Source organism: Coregonus lavaretus, assembly GCF_964263955.1.
Source record: "Coregonus lavaretus genome assembly, contig: HAP1_SCAFFOLD_119, whole genome shotgun sequence".
NCBI classification, from domain to species: Eukaryota; Metazoa; Chordata; class Actinopteri; order Salmoniformes; family Salmonidae; genus Coregonus; species Coregonus lavaretus.
In genome coordinates, this window is record NW_028164744.1 from 272,501 (window position 1) to 283,495 (window position 10,995).

Here is a 10,995-nt window from a genome sequence, read left to right on the forward strand (position 1 = left end):
CTGCGTAGCAATGATAGGAGAGACCATGTGAGGATATGACAGAGCCAAGTGACTTGGTGTATAGAGAGAATAGGAGAGGACCTAGAACTGAGCCCTGGGGGACACCAGTGGTGAGAGCACGTGGTGCAGAGACAGATTCTCACCACGCCACCTGGTAGGAGCGCCCTGTCAGGTAGGACGCAATCCAAGAGTGAGCAGCGCCGGAGATGCCCAACTCGGAGAGGGTGGAGAGGAGGATCTGATGGTTCACAGTATCAAAGGCAGCGGATAGGTCTAGAAGGATAAGAGCAGAGGAGAGAGAGTTAGCTTTAGCAGTGCGGAGAGCCTCCGTGACACAGAGAAGAGCATTCTCAGTTGAATGACCAGTCTTGAAACCTGACTGGTTTGGATCAAGAAGGTCATTCTGAGAGAGATAGCAGGAGAGTTGGCTAGAGACGGCACGCTCAAGAGTTTTGGAGAGAAAAGAAAGAAGGGATACTGGTCTGTAGTTGTTGACATCGGAGGGATTGAGTGTAGGTTTTTTGAGGAGGGGTGCAACTCTCGCTCTCTTGAAGACGGAAGGGACATGACCAGCGGTCAAGGATGAGTTAATGAGCGAGGTGAGGTAAGGGAGAAGGTCTCCGGAAATGGTCTGGAGAAGAGAGGAGGGGATAGGGTCAAGCAGGCAGGTTGTTGGGCGGCCGGCCGTCACAAGTCGCAAGATTTCATCTGGAGAGAGAGGGGAGAAAGAAGTCAAAGCATAGGGTAGGGCAGTGTGAGCAGGACCAGTGGTGTCATTTAACTTAATAAATTAGGATCGGATGTCGTCAAACTTCTTTTCAAAATGGTTGACGAAGTCATCCACAGAGAGGGAGGAAGAAGGGGGGAGGAGGATTCAGCAGGGAGGAGAAGGTGGCAAAGAGCTTCCGAGGGTTAGAGGCAGAGGCTTGACATTTAGAGTAGAAAGTGGCTTTAGCAGCGGAAACAGAGGAAGAGAATGTAGAGAGGAGGGAGTGAAAAGATGACAGGTCCGCAGGGAGTCTAGTTTTCCTCCATTTGCGCTCGGCTGCCCGGAGCCCTCTTCTGTGAGCTCGCAATGAGTCGTCAAGTCACAGAGCAGGAGGGGAGGACCGAGCCGGCCGGGAGAATAGGGGACATAGAGAGTCAAAAGATGCAGAAAGGGAGGAGAGGAGGGTTGAGGAGGCAGAATCAGGAGATCGGAGGGAGAAGGATGTAGCAGAGGGAAGAGATGATAGGATGGAAGAGGAAAGAGTAGCGGGAGAGAGAGAGCGAAGGTTGCGACGGCACATTACCATCTGAGTAGGGGCAGAGTGAGTAGTGTTGGAGGAGAGCGAGAGAGAAAAGGATACAAAGTAGTGGTCGGAGACTTGGAGGGGAGTTGCAGTGAGATTAGTAGAAGAACAGCATCTAGTAAAGATGAGGTCAAGCGTATTGCCTGCCTTGTGAGTAGGGGGGGACGGTGAGAGGGTGAGGTCAAAAGAGGAAAGGAGTGGAAAGAAGGAGGCAGAGAGAAATGAGTCAAAGGCAGACGTATGGAGGTTAAAGTCACCCAGAACTGTGAAGGGTGAGCCATCCTCAGGAAAGGAACTTGTCAAGCTCATTGATGAACTCTCCAAGGGAACCTGGAGGGCGATAAATGACAAGGATGTTAAGCTTGAATGAGCTAGTGACTGTGACAGCATGGAATTCAAATGAGGAGATAGACAGATGGGTCAGGGGAAAAAGAGAGAATGTCCATTTGGGAGAGATGAGGATTCCTGTGCCACCGCCGCGCTGACCAGATGCTCTTGGGGTATGTGAGAACACATGGTTAGACGAGGAAAGAGCAGTAGGAGTAGCAGTGTTTTCTGTGGTAATCCATGTTTCCGTCAGCGCCAAGAAGTCGAGGGACTGGAGGGTAGCATAGGCTGAGATGAACTCTGCCTTGTTGGCCGCAGAACAGCAGTTCCAGAGGCTGCCGGAGACCTGGAACTCCACGTGGGTCGTGCACACAGGGACCACCAGATTAGCGTGGCAGCAGCCACGTGGTGTGAAGCGTTTGTATGGCCTGTGCAGAGAGGAGATAACAGGGATAGACAGACACATAGTTGACAGGCTACAGAAAAAGGCTACAATAATGCAAACGAAATCCGAATGAAATGAACTAAACATCTGGGAAAGCAAGAGAGCGGGGCCTCCCACACTTACGTTTCACTGAAACACTCAAATATAACACTCCCAACTTCCACTTTAGAAATTATAATTGTTGTAAACTACAGCGGTTCAATGTTTCTAGGAATAGACTAACTTAGTTTATTCAGGAAGCTAACTTGGTACAGTATTCTTCCGTGAAAACCGTCCAGGGCACCGAATCCTATGATGCCAAAGCCAACTAGCATGCCAGCCTCCAATAACACGGTTTAGCACCAATACTCGGTTACAACAAACCACCAGTGTGTTAACACGCCAAGCAGATTATTCGTGTCCGTGTCTAACGTTGTGTAAAGTTTTGGGTTAGTTTTGACAGTTTGAGTAAGTACGTCATCAATTTATTCAGCCAGTTAGTTAGCTAGAATAGTTAGCATACTAGCTAGCCATTGCTCTCTGCCAACGAGCTAACCCTTCCTCCCACGGCACGAACACACAGAGAGCCAAGCTAACGTTAACTAGTCACCCATGTCCCGAATTCCCTTGAACGACTCTGGTTACCAGTATGTAAAAACAAAACAAAAATAAATGTAGGTTATAGCTTACCCTTAGTAGCTACTGTTAGCCAGTTAAGTGCAAAGCTAGCCACTGAAACGATTCAGCCAGTTCGCGTCTGTCCCAACGGAGAGAACGCGTCTCCAAATATTAACTACTTTTCGAGTACAGTAGCTACTAACCACCTAACATTAACGCTTCAGTTAATGAGGTTAGAAAAACAGCTGAATGGTAGGTAGCTAGCTGGCTTAATTACAGGTACTCTTAAGCGTGAAATAACATTGGAAACAACTATCCACAGTTGAATAGAGAGTGAGAATTTCGAATTTAGATTGTTTGGACTGGTTAAGAGGTATCAAAATGGAAACTAAATGTGTACTTTTTCTTCCAGGAAAAAGGGGGAGTGGTTTTCTTTTTTCTTTGAAATATTTTCAGAGACTATAAGTAAGGCCTGGCTATTTTTTGTTTGTTCATTGTTTTACTATATGGTTTTCAAATAACCACAAACATCCTACTTAGTATGAAATGTTAGCTGTATAGGATTTTTATTTTTATTTTAGGGTTATTTTCACGGGGTAAAAGTGGTATGTCTTAAGGGGGCAAACACATGTAATTTGGGCTTTTATTTACTGAGGGATAAGTAAATACGTGTGATTTATTTTGAAAAGAGCTGTACTAAAGACTTACTGTACACTCGGGGTACAACATTTATGAAATGTGTTGACGGTTGTTAATGAGTAGTATACCATTGGATGGAACAATTCATTGAATGATTTCAATGACCTCTGCAATCTGTCCTGGCTTTATAGTGTGACTTGATCACCCGCACTGTAAATCCTAGAGGCATGTTTATAATAAGGAATTGTGAAGAAGTATATAATTTGGCATTAATCCTATATATCATTCCAAACAGGACAAGGATGAAGTGAGAGATATTCTTGAATAATGTTATCGAATGCAATTGGGTTAAGATATCATCAAGGGTTGTCATTTTAAGTTCAGTTATTATTTTTGGTTTAACAAGCAATATTGTTGTTGTTTTGTTTTTTGAACACATGAATCACGATGTGATGCATGTGTCCAAAGGGGGGAAGTTGTTAACGGTTTTAATGTTTTTTGGGGTTTTGGGCTTACAGGGGTTTTAATGGTTTTAATGGTTTTGGGGGTTTTGGGCTTACAGGGGTTTTAATGGTTTTAATGGTTTTGTGGTAAAATATGCAAATTGTATTAAGGATATGAGCAGTAGTAATAATGTGTTATGGGTTAGGTTAAATCTTTTTTGTTTTTTGTGATAGGAGGCAGGGTGTAGAGGAAATGAAATGAGTGGACTACAACAAGCTGCAAGGAGGTGCGCTTCATAATCTCAAGGCTTCTCCTGACGGATGAGAGGACATGAGTAGCATACTGTGTCTCACCTAACCTAACAATGTTCTTAAGATTTTCTTTTCATGGGGTGAAGATAACTCTGGCCAACTGAGTAGGAGAATCTGAGCATTTTCTGCGCCCTCGGAGACTATGTGATGGTAAAAGTGGGAGAGATAGATACTTAGATCCATGTTTTCCCACTATAGGAGTGTTCCAACCCCAGGAAAGGAAGACGGCCCCAGCCATTGGGTAGCATTGTTGTCTTTTGTGTGTGTCTGTGCTTGTGTGTCCTTGCAGCAGTAACTCCGAGCTTCCCTATGGGTAGGCTGATAGAAGGACACTCATCGCAGACCGATGTCGATAGATTGAGAGGGACTCTGGCTGATCCGGAGACCCTAGTGACAGGAGAAGGTTAACAGCTAAAGGTGACCATACATCGTCGTCCAGGTTACACCAACGGCGGTACGGATAGAGGGGAGCGCAACCTGGTATCATCTAAACCATTGTACCAGAGTGAGGGAACCGGTGACTGAGAGATGAGAGAGCTGAGGATGCTGCCCGAGAATCAGATGGGGGAGGATGGCAATTACTGATGTTACGTGTTCTTGCTGATTCCCTCGGCGGAGGGGCAGATCTTCGAGACTTTCAAGACCTTCTAGATCTTTGAGATATTCCAGACATTCAAGACGCGCCAGATATCCCCATCATTGATTTCTCTGTACTTGACTAGTTCCCTGAGAATAAGGGGAATGGGGTACTGATAATAGTAGAGAGCAGAAGAACAAGACATAGAAGGGATATAGACAGGATTAGAATGTAGATTCCTGCACAGGCAGGAACCATAACTAAAATACAGGAAGGGATCACTATTAAAATACAAGGGTTAACTGGTTATTGGTGTGGGAGGAAACCACCACAATGATTATGGGGAAATCACATGACCTTAAAATAATAAAAGAAAATGACAGCTGGATCATAGACATAAGGATAACAGTTGAAGACTTAGATAAACCATTTGATGTAGTACTTAGTGTTAGAGTTCCCGGGGGAAGTGTTGTTGGAGTAGTCATTCCTTGGGAAAGTGCACTAAACCATGTACATGTTAGAGCCATACCAAATACAGAAGAAAGGGAATGGAAGGAGCCGTTAAACAATGATTGGTATAGATGATTACAATATATTACATAAAAAATTAAATAAGGAAAATAGTCTAATATGCACCGCATCTCCGTTTTAAAGAATTAACAGTAGTTCAAAATCTTTTCACAGTTACCAGGACTGTGCTATGATTCAATCACAACGTTTGTCATATTTAGGAAACCCTAAATGTAAACAATTGTATTATTACCCAGGACGGGGAGAGAAGGGTAAGCAATTAGTGGTTAGAATAGGAGCAAGGAAAAGGGAAACGCCAGAGTAATGTCAAATAGACCATGAGCAAATTATATAGGATTGGTACAATAAAACAATTGGGTTAGAGAAGTTGGAAGAATTCAAGGGAGATTGTGAAATGATGTGGCATTTATACAGACAGCCTTTGGAATGCAGGGAAAAAATCTATCAGGCAGCAGGATCATGTTTTAGAAATGGGTATTAAGATTGAGTGGTGAAACATAATGATATTTGTCATATAGTCAATGTTAATAGGGATGTTTTGGATTGGAAATTAACTCAACTGAACTGTTGATGATCTGTCCTTTCCAGAGGTTGCTGCGGATGGTGTCGTAATGCAAAAACAGAGATAATTCGATCCAGAACCTCAATAAAAACCAAACACCCTCTACCCGGCTGAAGAGGAGCAAACAAAGGCGTTGAAGACGTTCCTGTCCGGCACCACCTGGATCAGAACCAGACCTGGATCAGAACCAGACCTGGATCAGAACCAGACCTGGATCAGAACCCGCATCAAATCAAAGCAATAAATGACCTCTTTTATGCCTTTTCTCTCAAGAAGGTGACATGAGTCCATGTGGAGTGAGCAGGAAGAGAGAGATCTATTCAAATACAACATTTCTCATAGTTTGGGTATACTGGTTGGCAAAATGGACGAAACAGAATGAAGGTGGAGGTATACTGGTTGGCAAAATGGACGAAACAGAATGATGGTGGAGGTGGGGCGGCTCAGGTGTGACATTGGAATTGGGGCATTGCCATGGGCAATACAAGATGAACTATGAAGCTATCTGAAGAACATAAGGAGGACGCCAGAAAGATTGAGTGCCGGTAGAGGAAGGGAGTGTTAGTTGAGGTAGTATGTTGAATTGAGGAGGTATTATACACTGCTAAATTTATAGTAATTTAGACTAGGAATGCATTAAGATACTGATCTGTTGTAATTCTCGTTATGAGGAAGGTAATGCTAGAATTATGATAATATAACTATACAGCCAGTGTCAATATGTGCCAAGGTGAGAGTTTTAACTTTGAATGATGGAACCAAGGTGACTAACTAAGAATTGTCATTCTAAATTTGTTTTGGGTAATTCGTTTGAGTATGATTATGAATTGATTGATCTGAATGAAGTTACGTGAGTTAAATATATTGATATTATTCTTAAACATGTCCTAGGTAGTATGGCTAAAACAACGCTACGTTAGTTTTAATGTGTTAGGATACTAACACTTATATTGGAATTGGTTTAAGTAGAAATATTAATATTGTTCATTATGAGTATAACTTTGAATGCAAAGATGGTGATTGATGGTGATTGATAGCATAAACACAATATACTTTTGTAAGGTTATGGGATTAGTAATAACGATAAGGATACGTGGTGAATTATTATTCATGAACTGTAGAGTTTAATGGACTATGAGGTAGAACTGGGTTAATCAAGAGCGTAGCGTTAGATTTTCTTCGTTACTGGGCCAGGAATTGAATTTTGGTCATTTCACTGTGTGTGTGTGTGGTTTGTGCATGTTTCAAGGATTTAGGGCCTTGTCATGGTTAAACTAAACATGAGTGTGTGTGTGTGTGCAAGACTGGGGATTGAGTGATTGGTTGGAGTGCTATGTGCATAATAAAAGTCGAGTTTAGCCGCCCTCGGAGACAAAGGAAGTGGGCGGAGCAATAAAAAGAGCGGGAAACTGAAGAGGGGACTATATAAAGATGGAGGGAGAGAGTAAGAGGGGGTGCCAATCTGCAGATTGACCTGGCTTTGTTGAATTAAAAATAAAGTCATTCTTGATGCAACAAAAACTCTGTAAGACCTTTGATTTTTAATAAAGTATAGAGGTTATTTTCCACAACACGGGTTTTCAAAATTCTATCATATCACGCAATTATACAATCTCTAAAATGGTCAGATATTTGTAATACAGACCATCTCTAAATAACCAGACCAGCTCTAACTGAACTGATTCCAGAAGCAGACCCAAAACAACACCGGAGGAGAGGTACCCGGAGCGTTCTTCTAGTCCGACTTAGGAGGCGTGCACACCACCCCACCGCTTCCGAGTATATTACTCGCTAATGTTCAGTCTCTGGATAATAAAGTTGACGAGCTCAGGGCGAGGGTTGCTTTCCAGAGAGATATCAGGGATTGTAACACACTCTGTTTTCACGGAAACATGGCTCTCTCTGGATATACTGTCCGAGTCGGTCCAGCCAGTTGGGTTTTCAGTTCATCGCGCAAACAGGAATAAATAACTCTCCGGGAAGCAGAATGGCAGGGGTATATGTTTTATGATTAACGACTGATGGTGTAATTGTGATAACATACAGGAACTCAAGTCCTTTTGTTCACCTGACCTAGAATACCTCACAATCAAATGCCGACTGTATTATCTCCCAAGATAATTTTCTTTGGTTATAGTCACGGCTGTGTATATCCCCCCTCAAGCCAATACCACGACGGCCCTCAAAGAACTTCACTGGGCTTTATGCAAACTGGAAACCACATATCCTGAGGCTGCATTTATTGTAGGCAGAGATTTTAACAAAGCAAATTTGAGGAAAAGGCCACCGAAGTTCAATCAACACATCGACTGTAGTACTCGTGCTGCTAAAACACTCGACCACTGCTACTCCAACTTCCGGGATGCATACAAAGCCCTCCCCTGCCCTCCTTTCGGCAAATCTGACCACGACTCCATTTTGCTCCTCCCTTCCTTTAGGCAGAAACTCAAACAGGAAGTACCCGTGCTAAGGACTATTCAAAGCTGGTCTGACCAATCGGAACCCACACTTCAAGATTTTTTTGATCACGCGGACTGGGATATGTTCCGGGTTGCTTCAGAGAATAATATCGACGTATATACTGATACGGTGACTGAGTTTATCAGGAAGTGTATAGGAGATGTTGTACCCACTGTGACTATTAAAACCTACCCTAACCAGAAACCGTGGATAGATGGCAGCATTCGCGCAAAACTGAAAACATTTAACCATGGCAAGGTGACTGGGAATATGGCAGAATACAATCAGTGTTGTTATTCCCTCCGCAAGGCAATCAAAACAGGCAAAACGTCTGTCACGGTTTCGGCCGAGGCTGCTCCTTCTCCTTGTTCGGGCAGGCTTCGGCGGTCGTCGTCCCCGGAGTACTAGCTACCACCGTTCGATGTTTCATGTTTGTTTGGTTTTGTCTAGTTGTACACCTGTCCCTTGTTAGTGTTTGATTTTGTTTCCTATTTAGTTATCGTGTGTTGGGTCAGGTGTTATGTGTGATTATTATTGTCAGCTGTTGCCATTGAGGAGTTTCCTCTCTCATATTGTTGTATTTGAGAGTTCGCACTGCGTGCGCTTTTTTCTTGTTTTCGCACTGTTGTTGCTGTGCGTAATTGTTCGTGCCACCCGGTTGGGTTGGCGACTCATTCCTGTTTGGATTTACTAAAGTCTGTTGACGAACACCCCTGTTCCTGCGCTTGATTCCCTGCACCACATCCACACGCAGCGTTCTGACAGAATCACACATCTCACTATGGAATCAGCAGGAGCAGCCGCGCCAACGGACATTATGGAAGACCGTCTTCGTGGGCAGGAGGACAGGATCAACCAGATCGGTCACGCCCTGGATCAGGTGATGAACACTCTCCACCGATGGGAGACCAGCAGGGTACCCACGCCCCCACCTACCGGACCATCCCCATCGGTCAGTCCTCCTGTCCCCCTTCCGGAACCCAGCGGGATTCGGCTCTCCCTCCCGAGGGCGTACGACGGCTCCGCTGCCGGGTGTCAAGGGTTCTTGCTGCAAGTGGAGCTCTACCTCGCCACCGTACACCCGGCTCCCTCGGGACACGAGAGCGTCTCCGCCCTCATCTCCTGTCTCACCGGCAAGGCGTTGGAGTGGGCCAACGCCGAATGGAGGAGAATAGACGCCGCTACTGTTACCTATGCAGAGTTCTCCCGCCGCTTCCGTGCCGTGTTTGACCATCCACCGGAGGGGAAGGCGGCGGGGGAGCGTCTGTTCTACCTCCGACAGGGGATGAGGAGCGCACAGGCTTTTGCATTGGAGTTCCGGACTCTAGCGGCAGATGCAGGGTGGAATGAGCGGGCCCTCATAGACCACTTCCGCTGCAGCCTCCGGGAGGACGTCCAGAGAGAGTTGGCGTGCAGGGATACCACGTTGTCGTTTGACCAACTGGTCGACATGGCCATTCGGCTGGACACCCTGCTCGCTACCCGTGGACGTCCCGGGTGGGGGTTGCCCATTCCACCTTCCGGCACCTCCGAGCCGAGCCCTATGGAGCTCGGAGGTGCTGGCGCTAGGGAACGGAGGAGTAGGAACCCGAGGGGGGCCGTTCCCTGCACCAACTGTGGCCGTGGAGGACACACCGCGGCTAGGTGTTGGGGAAGGTCCCCTGGTGGAGGTGAGGTCAGGCCAGGCATTGGGGAGTCCTCCCAGGTGAGCAGGCGCCCTACTTACCCAGAGCTTTCTGTCGTTCACCTAACCTTGCCTGTTTGTTTTCCACAGGTTGCACCTCGTTCCCAGCATAAGGCGCTGGTAGATTCAGGCGCAGCTGGGAATTTTATAGATCGCCAGTTCTGTGTAAAGTTAGGGATTCCCCTCCGTCCCGTTGATAAGCCTTTCCCTGTACATGCCCTAGATAGCCGTCCGTTAGGATCTGGGTTGATTAGGGAGGTCACAGCGCCTCTTAAGATGGTGACGCAGGAGGAGACGATTCAGCTCTATCTGATTGACTCTCCTGCGTATCCGGTGGTGCTGGGGCTTCCCTGGTTAATTACCCATGACCCTACTATTTCGTGGCGAGAGAAAGCTCTTACAGGGTGGTCTGCTCAGTGTGTGGGGCTGTGTCTGGGTGTTTCCATAGGGGCGACCTCGGTGGAGAGTCCGAATCTAATGCCAGCACTGCAGATTCCCCCTGAGTATGAGGATTTGAAACTTGTGTTCAGTAAGACTAGGGCAGGGCAGCTGCCGCCTCATAGACAGGGGGATTGTGCGATAGATCTCCAGTCAGGTGCAGCTCTCCCGCGGAGCCATGTGTATCCCTTGTCCCAAGAGGAGAGGAAGGCAATGGAAACTTACATCGCCGAGTCTCTGAGACAGGGATACATACGGGCCTCCACAGGTCTGCGCCCGTGTATTGATTACCGCGGTCTCAATCAGATTACAGTGAAGTACAGCTATCCACTTCCTCTGATTGCGACTATGACGGAGTCATTACACGGTGCTCAGTTCTTCACAAAATTGGATCTTAGGAGCGCATATAACTTGGTGCGCATTAGAGAGGGCGATGAATGGAAGACAGCATTTAGCACGACCTCCGGTCATTACGAGTATCTCGTCATGCCATATGGGTTAATGAATGCTCCCTCAGTCTTCCAATCCTTTGTAGATGAGATTTTCCGGGACATGCAGGGGCAGGGAGTAGTCGTGTACATAGACGATATTCTAGTGTACAGTTCTACCCGAGCTGAGCATGTAGCCCTGGTGCGCCGAGTGTTGAGGAGGCTGTTGGAGCATGACCTATATGTCAAGGCAGAGAAAT